At 45.6% G+C, this 5,000-nt stretch overlaps 1 protein-coding gene and 1 long non-coding RNA gene across 4 annotated transcripts in view; one reads left to right on the plus strand and one right to left on the minus strand.

The window, feature by feature from the left end:
• LOC147468801 (uncharacterized) overlaps positions 1–4,899 on the plus strand; it is a 4,999-nt gene extending 100 nt beyond the window's left edge. Inside the window, exons 2-4 of one of the 3 annotated variants that reach the window (XR_015192354.1) lie at positions 1,133–1,285; positions 1,462–1,654; positions 4,815–4,899. This is a non-coding gene — a long non-coding RNA (uncharacterized LOC147468801). Of the gene's footprint in view, positions 1–1,132; positions 1,286–1,461; positions 1,789–4,814 lie in introns of those variants that run through there. The other 2 variants (XR_015192353.1, XR_015192352.1) reach the window with 2 other exon arrangements.
• LOC122265574 (uncharacterized) overlaps positions 1–5,000 on the minus strand; it is a 292,478-nt gene that overhangs the window by 57,632 nt on the left and 229,846 nt on the right. The window lies entirely within an intron of this gene.

Consider the following 5,000-nt stretch of genomic DNA (forward strand, 5'->3'; position numbering starts at 1 on the left):
AGGTATTTTTAAAAGAGATTTTTCTAGCGTCTTTCAAGCCCATTCACGTCTCTCGAGCTTTGCTAGAAAATACAGATAAGAGGTTCAGTAAATTTGTGTATATATTATCGAAGAAATCATTCGAAATGTATTACCTTCTTCATCGACCCCCTATTTGTTGTTCAATCAAAGTGTCTCTGTTAGTCAGCGTTTATCTGTTATGATTCAGGCTTTGCTTCTCTGTATGTTCTCGATGCATGGCTAAACAAAATATCTAGCCTACATACAAACACACGCACACACTGTTCTAAATGTGCAGCGCTCGACTATGAATGTACTTGCCTAAATGCACTGCATCCTCACACGCGTGTGCTAAGGGCAAGGCTGCAGATATAACATTATCTGCGGAATGTGTAGTCATTGATGAATGCTTGATTGACAGCTGGTTTCATAAACCCTGGATATACGGTTGTAGTTGGAGCCATTGCACGACAGCGAAGAATATTGAGCTCAAGTCGCTGCTCCTCGCGCTGCCGCCCTCGCACTCCCCGGCTCCTGCGCCTCGCATCGCTCAGGCTGAGCCGACGCCGAATATTGCTTACTCGATAACGACCTGCATTGCCTTATCTTTCAGAGATACGATGATGGTCCAGAATCCGTGTGAAAACATTGCATGTACTTTTGGGAATCTTTGGACAATGGAATGATTAAGCACAGGAAAGAACAACGAATTTATCAACGCGGCTGATTGTTGGTGGAAAACTCCAAAACAAAAAGTTTGACGTGACGTGATCATCCAGAATTCCGATTCTCTTATTAATGGCCAGACCGTCACAAATTCGTTTACAGCTTCTGATCACGGAGTGTGACTGCCGTAGCCGTAGTTGCTCCTCAGCGATGCTACGCCAGCCATCTCTTTCGTGAAACAACACAAAACTCACATCACAACAACAGCATCATAAGACAACATAATAACAGGAGTCGTCACATACGTGCAATGAAAGAGCCCCGGAAACGCCGCTTCGCCTCTTTGGCTCCGCAAATTAGATTTCACAGGAAGTGCTTTCTTCGAACTCAATTCTCAATCTGTGTAAAAGCCGCTTGATTTCCTGAGAAAGATAGAATATATATGGAATGATTTTATTCTCAACAGCTGGTGCTGCTCACGTGCATCCTGGCAGCAAGGATGTGCACAGGAGGCTTGATATATGTGCGCACGCCGTACACACTCGTGCAGCCGACGATATACGAGCAGCAGACAAGGTTCTTGGCCATCACGGACCAGGACAAGATCTCTACCCTGCAAGTATGTGGAAACACTGATGCTTGTTTTGCCAGGCCTATGCGAATTGATATGTCTTGACAACTATGGTGTCGTTTTCTGAAGTCAGTTCGAGGTCTAACATTTCGTCAGGCTTTGGCATTAATCAATGACATTCAGGAACCATCAGACACGTGACATTTTCCTCCTCTTCTTCCCAGGTATTCACAGATGTGGACCCCCCCGAAGCCTCCCCCGCTGCCCCTGCCACAGCCCCTGCCGAGGTCCCTTACAGGCACCCCCTGGCCGCTCTTCCTCCCCGCTGGTGACCCTCCAGTGACCGCTCGTACTTTCATCCTTGTCTATGACTCTCCTAAGTAATGTGCCATGGAAATTCTCCTAAGTCAATTGCAGGTTTGAAACATTATTCGCAAACACTTGTCTACATTTCCTCCAAACTGCATTGCTTAGCTCTAGTGAAATATAAAAGTAAGGCAGAATATGTACTTAATAGAGGATTTTTTCAATAATATATGATGACACTGACATTGTGCGTGTTTCAAGACTCTAGGCTGAACCGAAAGAGTAGGACTACGCAGATCAACCAAGATTTGGTAAAAGAAAGAGAACCTCCTCTTTCTTCCTTTTTTCATCTCTCTCTCTCTCTCTCTCCCTCTCTTCTCGAAAACAGTAAACTATGCTTAATTGTTTTCTCTGGCAAGAGAAATCGCGAAATAATCTAACAGATTCATATATTGAATAAAATCACGAGTCCCAAAAATCGATACAGGTTATATATATTCAGACACACAGAAGAGAGGGACCTTGAAACTCTGATACCTTGTGATGGCATAGTAATGGGACAAGAACCACCGTAAATCATAAGTTAAACAAATAAACTATTTGACTGACACAAGGTAATAAGACTATATTTACATGAGAGTCCAAAGTTGTTTTCACGCTAGGTAAACTCTGGAACTTCTAAGCTCCAAGTTCCAGCTGCAGACATTTCCCTGAAGTGGCTTGCTAACACGTAGCCGCTACTCCCGTTCCCTGCCATCAGTTAAACATGCACATGGACACGGAAAACAAAAGATTCAGGGATGACTGCCGTAATGACCGCCATCCTTTGGGCAAGAGGCGAACGGGAGAGAAGTAAGGAGTGGAAAATGGGGATGGGGTTTCGAGTCTCTAGAGCTAATATGTTCCTCATGAGGCCGTTACGTGAAGGGCGTCCGAAACCGGCCAGCTGCGAGAGTTTCCTCGCTCCCCAGCACGTAATTTCTGAAATAGAACCCTGATGCTTGGGATGGAAGCGGGTGAGTACGCGCTCGGCTGCAAGGGAGGGCGAGGAATAAAAGCGTGTACTGGAATGCTGAGGCAGTAATGGAAAAAGGTGTATTTTTTACGGTTTGTTTTGACTAGTTTGTTGTGTGGCAGATAATGGCCAATTGTTCAGGTACAGTTTGGGCAGAGGAAGGGTCAACCGATGTTCTCATATCAAGGCTCCACTTCAAGTACCTTAGGACATTTATGGTTATTACTTGCTCATTACCCACTGTTCCATTACTTCCTCTTACTCATTATTTCTTGCCCCGCATTCATAACCATCACACGCTTTGCGCATTGCATCGTTCCTCTGCCTGTGGCTTCTTCCATTCTTACTCTTTCTCTTCATTCGTTTTCTTTGCCTCGATTTCTTTCATTTTTCATTTTTCTTTCTCTTTTCTTTTAGTGCATCTTCTATTCTTATTTTCCGTCTCTCTCTCTTCCTCCCTCTCTTTCTCTCCCCCCCCTCTCTCTCTTTCTTTCTCTTTCTCTCTCTCTCTCTCTATCTCTCCCTCCCTCCCTCCCTCCCCCTCTCTCTCTCTCTCTCTCTCTCTCTCTATCTATCTATCTATCTATCTCTCTCTCTCACTCTCTCTCTCTCTCTCTCTCTCTCTCTTTTTTTCTCTCTCTCCCTCCCTCCTTCCCTCCCCCTCTCTTTTTCCCCCACCCCGCTCTCTTTCCCCCTCCCTCTCTCATTCCCCCTCCCCCCTCTCATTCCCCCCTCCCCCTCTCTATCCTTCTCTCTCTCTCTCTCTCTTTCTCTTCCTCTCTCTCCCCGCTCTCTCTTTCTGTCTCTCTCTCTCTTTCTCTCTTCCAATCCCCCCTCTCTTTCCTCGCTCTCTCTTTCTCTCTATCTCTCTTCCCCCTCTCTTTCTCCCTCCCTCCCTCCCTCCCTCTCTCCCTCCCTCCCTCTCTCCCTCCCTCCCTCCCTCCCTCCTTCTCTCTCTCCTCTCTCTCTCTCTCTCTCTCTCTCTCTCTCTCTCTCTCCCTCCTTCCCTCCCCCTCTCTTTCTCACTCCCCTCCTCTCTCTCTCACTGCCTGTTCATATGCATTACAAATCTCAAATCTCTCTCTCTCTCTCTCTCTCTCTCTCTCTCTCTCTCTCTCTCTCTCTCTCTCTCTCTCTCTCTCTCTCTCCCTCTCCCTCTCCCTCTCCCTCTCCCTCTCCCTCTCCCTCTCCCTCTCCCTCTCTCTCTCCCCCCCTCTCTCTCTCCCTCTCTCTCTCTCTCTCTCTCTTTCTGTCTTTCCACCCCCTCTCTCTCTCTTTCTCTCTCTTTCTTTCTCTCTCTCTTTCTCTCTTCCTCCCTCCCCCTCTCTCTCTTTCACTGTCTCTCATTCGCTCTTTCTCTCTCGCTCACTCGCTTGTTCTCTGTCTCTCTCTCTCGCTCACTCGCTTGTTCTCTGTCTCTCTCTCTCGCTCACTCGCTTGTTCTCTGTCTCTCTCTCTCTCTCTCTCTCACTTACTTTCACTCTCACTCTCACTCTCTCTCTCTCTTTCTCTCTTTCTCTCTTTTTCTCCCTCTCTCTTTCTCACTTTCATTCTCTTTCTCCCACTCTCCCTCTCACACTACCCCCTCCCCCTCCCTCACCTCCTCTTAATTAGGGTAAGTGACTGCGTGACTTGGCGACCTTAGGCTGAAGGGATGGGGGAATGGGGGGGTGGGGTCGAGGGGAGTTGAACCTTACTACAGCGAGAAAATAGTAAGCGATCTAGTGGGAAGGAAATAGCCTGGAGGAAGTTTTCATGGAGCTGAAATGGCTCGTTCGATTAGCCGGAGAAATCTGGGATTAGAAACGGTGGAAATGCCGTCGACAAAGAATGATTCCTCTTCCCCTTTCATATGTACACCCGTAGTTGTCTTTGGGACTCAGCTGCGCATTAAAAAAAAAAAAAAAAGTATATTTGTTATTTTTCCTTGTATCATAGTTTTATATCATTTGAAGTCATCTTTTCCTAATTGCCATGATTTTTTTTTTAGTATTTTAGTACTATGGGTAAATTTATCCTTATCATCGTTTTTACGATGCTGCGTATTCTATGGGATAATATAACAGTATGCAATATTTAACCGACCCCACAGAAACGCAATTTTCAACATAAAGTTGTAATTTCCTTTTCGTAAGGACTATTCGACCCCCTCGTGATTAATCACAGCAATAAATCATTAATCAGCCAGTCCATTGCACTCGGTTTTCGTTTTCCAGAATCCTAATTCCAGCTGATTCCTGGTCTTATCTTTTCCAGGATTCTGCTTTCGCTATGTTGATTTGTTGCCAAGCGACCGGCGTGATAAATCCTTCGTTCCTTCGAAGGATGCCCTCAAAGGAGCATCATCAGCCGAGTTTATCTTTTACCAAATTTGTTATCTGATTCTGTATGTTGCAAACATTTCTTAGAAAGAAAATTTTATAATAACAGAACATTTTTTCC

This window comes from Penaeus japonicus, unplaced genomic scaffold (genome assembly GCF_977035675.1).
Source record: "Penaeus japonicus unplaced genomic scaffold, GWHDUDI00000001_assembly GWHDUDI00000026, whole genome shotgun sequence".
Classification (NCBI taxonomy): Eukaryota; Metazoa; Arthropoda; class Malacostraca; order Decapoda; family Penaeidae; genus Penaeus; species Penaeus japonicus.